At 39.1% G+C, this 10,881-nt stretch overlaps 1 non-coding gene across 1 annotated transcript; it reads left to right on the forward strand.

Annotated features, from left to right (window-relative positions):
• Window positions 1-9,560: 9,560 nt before the first annotated feature.
• Window positions 9,561-9,632, forward strand: TRNAW-CCA. The gene has a single exon. It is a non-coding gene; the product is annotated as a tRNA-Trp (tRNA).
• The last annotated feature ends 1,249 nt before the right edge of the window (window positions 9,633-10,881 follow it).

Raw genomic sequence — 10,881 nt, forward strand, 5'->3', positions numbered from 1 at the left:
TTTTCTGAGTTAGATGAAACTGCTCTCAGTCTTTCCTTGGTACCTTTCATATTGCCTAACTGATACAGACTTTAGATCTGAAAGTTAGTTTCAAGCATGTGATTAAATGCTTTTTTTTTTTTTCTGGAATGGGAATGTTATATAGTGGCAAATATAGGCTGGGTGCCAAGCAGATCTATTTGAGTCCTGGCTTTATCACTTAACCAACTATGTGACCTTATGTAAATCAATTAGTCTTTATAAGTCAGTTCAGTTTCCCTCTTTGTTTGAAATAGGGACAGTGCTACCTACCAAAAATGTTATTGAAGGATTAAGAACAATGAGTATAAAAGCCATAATATAGTATTTCATACATGTGCTGTGCTCAGATGCTCAATTGTGTCAGACTTTTTGCGACCCCGTGGACAATAGCCCACCAGGCTCCTCTGTCCATGGGATTCTCCAGGCAAGAATACTGGAATGGGTTACCATTTCTTTCTCTAGGGGATCTTTACGAGCCAGGGATGGAATCTGTGTCTCCTGTATTGGCAGGCAGGTTCTTTACTACTAGCGCCACCTGGGAAGTCCTTTCAAACATGGTAATTGCTAAGCAAATGGTAGCTAGTAATTGTTGTTGTTCAGTGTGAACAGAAACCTACTCTTTAAGTAGATGCAGAGAAAATAAGGAAGCTTCTGATCTCAAGGCCGGACCCACACATTTGTCAGGAGCAGATTGTAACACGACAGTGTGAATGACTCTCCCTTAGCTCCTTTCCTTCCAGGCAGACCCACATCTATAGCCTATAATTGGACAATGAAGAGCCAGGATGGAGTCCAAGAGCAGACGTTGGAAACAGCACTAGTCCTGTTAGGTTCTGACTGAGCTCGGTGTGTGAAAGAGGCTGGCTGTCATTTATAGGGTGATAGTGATTGGGTAATGATCATATGATGCCAATAGTTATGACTCCTCTCTGCAGGAGTAAGTTTGTTCCTGATTCAGACTTCCATGATTCCTTGGGAATACAGAGAGGGCTTTTTTTGATATGCATACCAGGATGTGTATATGTGTTGGGGTGGTGAGTTTCTTTTAGCTGGGTTCCTGCTGTGATTGACTCTTCACAAATAAAATGTACGTGTCGCTTGGATGCCTTTTCATGTGTCTCTGAAACAAGACAGATTCGCAATCTTCTTGCCTGGGACCATGTCATGGCTGAGCTTCTGGTGTGTCACATCTGTCTATCTGTATGTATCTGTCTGCCTCTGTACTTGTCAGCAACATTCATCAGTGGAAGGAAGAACAGAAATGAAAGTAACTTCTGCAGTCGCAACTCTGTAGATGACTTAAGTGCATTATGCCTAGATTAGGCTGGTCTTCCATGGAGGTTGAGTAGATGATGTTTTTTCATTAAGTTATTAAGGACTCCTATTAATGTTTATTGACTATTTCATCAGTGTAACATTCTGAACCAAATGTAAACAAGTTATCTAATGTTAAACCTGAGAAGATTAATATGAAGTAGGTGATGTTATTTTTGTTTTGCTTTTTAAAAATGTTTTGTTTCCATCTTTATTCAGGAGTTGGAAAAGCTTCAAAACCTCTCCCTGAGAACAAATTGCTTGCTTAAAAGGACCACTCTCTACAGAGATGTGGTTTTTATTACTAAATCAAGTAGGTTCTGCTATCTACTTTTATAGATGGGAGAACTGAGGCTTATGTCAGGTGATTTATCCAAGGTCACACAGCTAAAAGTGGCCTTCATTCACTGATGACTTTTTTGAACATCTTGAGCATCTTTTATGTATGTGGTATTGTTCCAAGTGGTAGAGAGATAACTGCAAACAAAAGACAAATCTCTCTGTCCTCATGGAGCTTATATTTTGAATGGTAAAAGGTAAATAAAAATTGGAATCTTACACAGTTGACCCCTGAACAACACAGGCTTGCGCTGCATGGGTCCACTTATATGGGGACTTGTTTTCAATAAATATGTAGTATAGTACTACACGATCCATGGTTGGTTGGATCCATGGATGTGGAACCACAGATGTGGATGTCCAATTTTAAAGTTATATGTGAATTTTTGATCATGCAGAGGGTCAGTGCCCCACCTGCTATGTGGCAAGGTTCAGCTGTATAGTAATAAGTGTTAAGGAGAAATATAAAAGCTGAGAAAGTGGTACAAGGAATATGTGTGTAAGATTGCAGTTTAGAGAAGATGGTCAGAAAAGATGTCATTGAGAAGGTGGCATTTGAGTAGAGCTTTGGAGGAGTGAGTGAGCCCTGAGAGTATTTGTAGGGAAGAGCATTCTAGGCAAAGGGAACAGAAATCTCAAAGGCCTTGGTACGGGAATATTCTTGGCATGGTCAAGGAACAACAGGAAGACCAACATATAGTAACTGGAGCACAATGAGCAGAACAGAGTAGGAGATGAGATCAGAGAGGTAACGGGGCTGTATAGGTCCTTCAGTTCAGTTCACTCAGTTGTGCCTGACTCTTTGTGACCCCATCGACTGCAGCGCACCAGGCTTCCCTGTCCATCACCAACTCCTGGAGTTTGCTCAAACTCATGTCCATCGAATTGGTGATGCCATCCAACCACCTCATCCTCTGTAGTCCCCTTCTCCTCCTGCCTTCCATCTTTCCCAGCATCAGGGTCTTTTCCAATGAGTCAGTTCTTCGCATCAGGTGGCCAAAGTACTGGAGTTTCAGCTTCAGCATCAGTCCTTCCTTAGAGCCATTGTAAATATTTGGCTTTTACTCTGAGACTGGAGAGTTTGGGCAGAGGAGTGGTATGTGAATGATAGGCTGATTCTGTTGAAACAAAAGCCATATCTGTTACATTGAGAATAAACTGAGGAAAGGGGTTCTAGTAAGAAGGAAAAATCACTAAGTGATTTGTCTAATCTTTGAGTTCAATAAACACTGAGTGTAGGATTGGATCCAGCGTTTTGTGGCATGTGAGGCTTTATACAATTTTGGGAGCCTTCTTTAAGTGAAGGAATTAAAAAATAGGTGTGAACATGAGCCTTTTGAATTAAAAAGGGAGAGGGACTGGGAAAGGATCTGAGTAGATAAAGGGACTCTGAAGGCCTAAGCTTCATTAGCTTCTCTGCCTCTGAGTGGATTGCTATGTACCAGACTCTTATGTCAGGCCCTGGGAACATGGATAAATCAGTGGTTAGACTTAACACCTGGACTGTTGTAAAGCCATCTGTCTGGCTTTCCTTATCTTCTTCTTCTTCAATCTACTGAGCTTATACCTAGAAGATTTATTTTCCTGAATCACTGCTCTATCATTATAGACCTCTCCCTTGAAAAAAACCTTTAATTGGCTTTCCACTGAGGTTTTCTATTGCCCAAAGGACTTCTTACATTCTTTCAGAATGAGTTTGGGGAAGTGGTGGGGTGGTACTTGTTGAAAATGCAGATTTCCTGGCCCCAGCCCTAAACCTTCTGAATGAGAGTTACTGAGGTTGGGGCTATAATTCATTTTAAACTGTCTTCCCCAGGTGATTCTGATGCAGATGGCTACTTTAGTAGTTAATGGGCTAAGGCCAAAACTCCTTAATATGGAATAGCATCCTTAATCTTGACCCAGCTGCATTCTTTCCTATTCTTCAACTTAGACCCCTCCCCAATTCTAGCTATTGTCCCCCAGATGTGCTTTACATATTCTTGAATCTATAGAGCCATTGGTCACTTTGTTCCATCTGGCTGGAATAGCCTTCATCTCCCTGCTGCCTCCAAATCTTAGCCATTCCTTAAGTCCTGATTCAAATCTAGTCTTTCTTGGTGACCCAAGAATCCCAACCTCCAAGCTCCCAGAGTACTCATCAGCAACCTTGTCATATTTATTGCATTGTTTTACTTCTCAGAGATGTGTTACCTCCACCCGACTACAAACTCCCTCATGGTAGGGTCCATTCCTTTACCTTTTTGTATCTCCCAAGGGCATTACCCAGTACTGAGTAAGCAGAGAAACAAAAGAAGGAGGCAAGAAGGAGTATATTCATAATGGACTATATTTTTTGCCTTTATACTCTCATTTAGTAGAGCATAACAAATTCCCAAACAACTACTTTTCGATGAACAACACAGATTTGGTTCATAAATATACATTCCAAAAATACATTGAAGGTGAAAACTTCTTTGGCTCAGATTCATTACAGGAAGATATTGGATGATATACTACTGGATACTGGCTGCTATTTTAGTAAATATTTCAGAAATCAATTTATTCAGTGCTGTTATTTTTATCTTTTCATCCAAGGTTGTATTTCATGTTTTGCTGTTCATAAAGGAATTGATCTGCATGCTGAAATAGTCTAGTCCTAGGCTATTTGGAAAAGAAACACCACCACTAAAGTATACCTAAAGATTGCACTGAAGTCTGCCAAAGAATAACATCACATTTATCAGTGTTTGGTGGCACTAGTGGTAAAGAACCTGCCTGTCAATGCAGGAGATGCAGGCTTGATCCCTGGGTTGGGAAGATCCCCTGGAGGAGGACATGGCAACTCACTCCAGTATTCTTGCCTGGAGAATCCCATGGACAGAGGAGCCTGGTGTGCTACGGTCACAAAAGAGTTGGACATGGCTTAGTGACTAAACAAGTTTGTGTATAGGTAGGTTTGTGTGTAAGTATGTGTATAGGTTTTTGTGTGGACCAAAGTTTTCACTTCTCTAAGATTAGTGCTGAGGAACGTGATAACGTGATTGCTTGGTGTTATGGTAAACATGTACTTAGTTTTTTTTTTTTTTTCTCCCCAAAGAAACTGCCAACTGTTTTGAAGAGTAACTGTACCATTTTTTACATTTCCAACAGCAAAAGATGAGAGACCAGTTTCAATTTATTCCTACCAGCATTTGGAACTATCATGATTTTGAAGAGGGCATTGCTTGATTTTATTTATTTTCAAGGCTTTATTGAGATAATTCGCATATGATAAAACTTACTGATTAGATTTAAAGGGTACAACTAAATGTTTTTAGTACACTCATAGGTGTGTAGTGATATATCATTGTGGTCTTAATTTGCATTTCACTAATTGCTGTTGTTTGGTCACTAAGTTGTATCTGACTCTTGGTGACCCCGTGGACTGTAGCACACCAGGCTTCCCTGTCCTTCACTATCTCCCAGAGTTTGCTCAAATCCACGTCACTGAGTCGGTGATGTGCTGAATGTCTTTTCATGTGTTTATCCATATTATTCTCTTTGATGAAGTATCTTCTTTTTTTTCCTTGTCAGTTTTGCTGGAGTTTAGTTGATCTTAAATAACCAGATTTGGTTCATTTGTTTTCTACATTTTTCTGTTTTCTTTATTTCCTTGACTTCACTCTATTTCCTTCCCTCTGCTTGCTTTGGATTTGTTTCTAGTTTAAGTTAGTGCTTTGGGGCATTGATTTGAGACTTTTTCTCTTTTCTAATACAGTAGTTCCTCCTTACCTATAGTTTCACTTTCTGTAGTTTCAGTTACACATGGTCAAACAAAGTTCAAAATGTTAAATAAAAAATTCCAGAAATAATTCATAAGTTTTAAACTGGGAGCTGTTCTGAGTAGTGTGATGAAATCTCACACCTTTCCACCCACCTGAGATCTGAATCATCCCTCTGTCCAGCACATCTTGCCACTTAGTCACTTAGTAGGCATCTCAGTTATTGGGCTGACTGTCATGGTAGCACAGTATTCATGTTCAAGTAACGCTTATTTTACTTAATAGTGGCCCCCAAAGTGCAAGAGTAGTGACTCTGGCAATTTGGATATACCAAAGAGAAGCCGTAAAGAGTTTTTTGTGAAAGCACTTCAAAAGAAAAATGAAAAGGTAAGAGTCTTCGAATTGATAAGAAAAGGAGATAGTCATGCTGAGGTTGCACACATCTATGGTAAGAAAGAATCTTCTATCTGTTAAATTGTGAAGAAAGAAAAATTTGTGCTGGTTTTGCTGGTTTGCAACTCAAACTATAAAAGTTACGGACACTGTGCATGATAAGTGCTTAGTTAGAACGTAAAAGTCTTTAAATCTATAAAATAAGACACTTTGAGAAAAAGATCACATAACTTTTATTACAGTATATTATATTCCTATTTTAATATTCTCTTACCATGCCCAATCTATAAATTAAATTTTATCATAGGTATGTTTGTATTGGAAAAAATATAGCCTTAATATATATAGAGTTTGGTCCTATCCATGGTTTCAGGCATCCATTGGGAGTCTTGGAACACGTCCGCCACACATAAGAGGGGACCACCATCGAAGCATTCGGTGCTTTAAATTTCCTCTGTATCTCTCAAAGTTTGATTTGTTTATTTTCATTTTTATTCAATTCAATGTATTTTAATTCCTTTGAGACTTATTCTTTGAGTTAAGGATTACTTAGAAGTGTGTTGATTTGTTTCTTAGTGTTTGGAGATTTTCTTTTTTTTAAATTTATTTTAATTGGAGGCTAATTATTACAATATTGTGCTGGTTTTTGCCATATGTTCACATTAATCAGCCATGGGTATATGTGTGTTCCCCATCCTGACCCCCCTCCCACCTCCCTCCCATCCCATCCCTTAGGGTCATCCCAGTGCACCAGCCCTGAGCACCCTGTCTCGTGCATTGGACCTGGACTGGTGATCTATTTCACATATAATAATATATATGTTTCAATGCTGTTCTCTCAAATCATCCCACCCTCGCCTTCTCCCACAGAGTCCAAAAATCTGTTCTTTACATCTGTGTCTCTTTTGCTGTCTCGCATATAGGGTCATCGTTACATCTTTCTAAATTCCATATATATGCGTTAGTATACTGTATTGGTGTTTTTCTTTCTGACTTACTTCGCTCTGTATAATAGGCTCCAGTTTCATCCACCTCATTAGAACTGATTCAAATGCATTCTTTTTAATAGCTGAATAATATTCCATTGTGTATATGTACCATAGCTTTGCTATCCATTCATCTGCCAATGGACATCTAGGTTGCTTCCTGGAGATTTTCTTATCTTCCTGTTACTGATTTCTCTTTTGATTCTAGGGTGGTTGGGCTGCATACTCTTTATGGTTTCAATTAAAAAATTTTAGTTTACATTTGTTTTGGCACAGGAAATGGTCTATCTTGATATATGTTCTGTGTGCATGTGACAAGAATGTATATTCTACTGTTGACTAGTGTGTGCTTGCTAAGTCCCTTCAATTGTGTCTGACTCTTTGTGACCCCATGGACTGTAGCCTGCCAGGCTCCTCTGTCCATAGGATTCTCCAGGCAAGAATACTGGAGTGGATTGTCATGCCCTCCTCAAGGGGATCTTCCCAACCCAAGGATCGAACCCACATCTCTTATGTCTCCTGCATTGACAAGCGGGTTCTTTACCACTAGCTCCACCTGGGAAGCCCACTGTTGACTAGAGTGTTCTACAAATGTCAGTTAGACACTGTTGGATTCTTCTATATCCTTGCTGATTTTTTGTCTAGTATTTTCAGGCTTTGAGACAGGTGTGTTGAAATATTCCATTATTAATGTTTGTCTATTTCTTCTTTCATTTCTGGCAGTATTTGCTTCAGATATTTTGCAGCTCTGTTTGGGGCATAAACATTGGCCTTGCATTATGTCAACTTGGAGTTTGATGTTTTGCATTTTATTATGTCCCCTCTCTCTCTGATTAAGTAGGATGCTAGCTAGCTATAGGGTCTTTGTTGATGCTTTTTATCAGACTGAGGAAGTTTCACTCTATTCCTATTTGAGTGTTTCTGATGAAAATATGTTGAAATTTGTCACTTCCCCCTCCCTGTGTCTATTGAGATGATCCTTTAAAAAAATTCTGTTCAATATGGTATAGACATTTTTTTGAACTTAATATATCCTTGTATTCCTAGGATAAATCCAAGCTAGTCATTGTATATAATTCTTTCTATATGTTGATGGATTTGGTTTGCAACTAGTTTTGTTGAGGGCTTTTGAGTCTATATTCATGAAAGATGCTGGTCTGCAGTTTTTTTTCCCCCACATGATGGTTTTATCTGATTTTTGGTATCAATATAACAACAGTCTCATAGAATGAGTTGGGGAATGTTCCCTCTTCTATTTTGGGGTTTTTCAAGAATTGATATGAGTTCTTCTTTAAGTATATGATAGAATTCATGTATAAAGTCACCTGGTCCTGGGCTTTTCTTTATTGGGAGGGATTTGATTACTGAGTCAATCTTTTGTTAAAAGTCTTCATATTTTCTATTTTTTTCTTGAGTCAGTTTTCGTCATTTGTGTTTCCTAGGAATATATCCATTTCATCTGTTATCTAATTTATTGGCATGCAGTGGTTCATAATCCTGTTTATTTCTACAATATCACTGTCTTAGCTTGGGCTGCTATAACAAAGCACCTGGCTGGCTTATAAGCCGTAGACATTTATTTCTCAGAGTTCTCTTGGCTGGAAGCTGAGATCAGGGTAACAACATGGTCAAGTTCTGGCAAGGCCCTCTTCTGGACTGCATCCTCACATAGCATAAGGGGGCAAGGGAGCTCCCTTGGGTCACCTATCCCATTCATGAGGGCTCTACACTTACAACAACATAATTTCCCAAAGGCCCTACAGCCAAATATCAATGCACTGGAGATCAGGTTTCAACATAGACATCTGGGGCAAGGGACACAAACATTGAGTCTATAGAAGCTACATATTTTATTTCTGATTCTAGTAATGAGTCTTTTCACCTCCCCCCCTTTTTTAAAAAATCTATTTTATTGAAGAATAAATGCTTTATAGAATTTTGTCATTTTCTGTCAAATCTCAACATGAATCAGCCATAGGTATACACATACCCCCTCCCTTTTGAACCTCTCTCCCATATCCCTCTGCATCCCATCCCTCTAAGTTGATACAGAGCGCCTGTTTGAGTTTCCTGAGCCATACAGCAAATTCCCGTTGGCTATCTATTTTACATATGGTAATGTAAGTTTCCATGTTACTCTTTCCATACATCTCACCCTCTCCTCCCCTCTCCCCATGTCCATAAGTCTATTCTCTATGTCTGTTTCTCCATTGCTTCCCTGTAAGTAAATTATTCAGTACCATTTTTCTAGATTCCATATATGTGCATTAGAATGCAATATTTCTCTTTCTCTTTCTGACTCATTTCACTCTGTATAATAGGTTCTAGGTTCATCCACCTCATCAGAACTGACTCAAAGGTGTTTCTTTTTATGGCTGAGTAATATTCCATTGTGTATATGTATCACAACTTCTTTATCCATTCATCTGTTGACGGACATCTAGGTCGCTTCCATGTTCTAGCTATTGTAAATTGTGCTGCAATGATCATGTGTCTTTTTCAATTCTGGCTTCCTGAGGGTATATGCCTAAGAGTGGGATTTCTGGGTCATATGGTGGTTTTATTCCTAATTTTTTAAGGAATCTCCATACCATCTTCCATAGTGGCTGTATCAGTTTCCATTCCCACCAACAGTGCAAGAGCATTCCCTTTTCTCCACTCCACACCCTCTCCAGCATTTATTGTTTGTAGACTTTTTGATGATGGCCATTCTGACCAGTGTGAGGTGATATCTCATTGTAGTTTTGATTTGCATTTTTGGGCTTCCCTGGTGGCTCAGAGGTTAAAGCATCTGCCTCCAATGCAGGAGACCCGGGTTCAATCCCTGGGTCGGGAAGATCCCCTGGAGAAAGAAATGGCAACCCACTCCAGTATTCTTGCCTGGAGAATCCCATGGACGGAGGAACCTGGTAGTCCATGGGATCACAAAGAGTTGGACACGACTGAGCAACTTCACTCACTCACTCACTCAATAATGAGTGATGTTGAGCATCTTTTCATGTGTTTGTAGACATCTGTATGTCTTCTTTGGAGAAATGCCTATTTAGGTCTTTTCTCCACTTTTTGATTGGGTTGTTTGTTTTTCTGGTATTGAGTTGTATGAGCTGCTTGTATATTTTGGAAATTAATCCTTTGCCAGTTGTTTCATTTGCAATGTTTTCTCCCATTCTGAGGGTTGTCTTTTCACCTTGCTTATAGTCCTTTGCTGTGCAAAAGCTTTTAAGTTTAATCAGGTCCACTTGTTTACTTTCATTTTTGTTTGCATTACTGTAGGATCTTGATTTGATTTCTCTCATTGAGTGTTCTGCCTATGTTTTCCTCTAAGAGTTTTTTAGTTTCTGGTCTTACATTTAGCTCTTTAATCCATTTTGAGTTTATCTTTTTGTATGGTGTTACGACGTGTTCTATTTTCATTCTTTTACATGTAGATGTCCAGTTTTCCCAGCGCCCTTTATTGAAGAGTCTGTCTTTACCCCACTGTATATTCTTGCCTCATTTGTCAAGATTAATGTACCCATAGGTGCATGGGTTTATTTCTGGGCTTTCTAGCTTGTTCCATTGGTCTATGTTTCTCTTTTTATGCCAGTACCATACTGTCTTGATGACTGTAGCTTTGTAGTATAATCTGAAGTCAGTAAGGTTGATTCCTCCAGTTCCATTTTTCTTTCTCAGGACTGCTTTGGCTATTTGGAGTCTTTTGTGTTTCCATATGAACTGTGAAATTTTTCATTCTAGTTCTGTGAAAATTGTCACTGGTAATTTTATAGGGATCACATTGAATCTGTAGATTGTGTTTGGTAGTACAGTTCATTTTCACAATGTTGATTCTTCCTACCCAGGAACATTGAATATCTCTCCATTTGTTTATGTTGTCTTTGATTTCTTTCATTAGTGTCTTATAATTTTCTGTGTACAGTTCTTTTGTCTCCTTAGGCAAGTTTATTCCTAGATATTTTTTTTTTCCAGTGGGTTTTGTCATACATTGATATGAATCAGCCATGGATTTACATGTATTCCCAATCCCGATCCCCCCTCCCACCTCCCTCTCACCCCGATTCCTCTGGGTCTTTCCCAGTGCACCAGGC

Source organism: Cervus canadensis, chromosome X, assembly GCF_019320065.1.
Source record: "Cervus canadensis isolate Bull #8, Minnesota chromosome X, ASM1932006v1, whole genome shotgun sequence".
Taxonomy (NCBI): domain Eukaryota; kingdom Metazoa; phylum Chordata; class Mammalia; order Artiodactyla; family Cervidae; genus Cervus; species Cervus canadensis.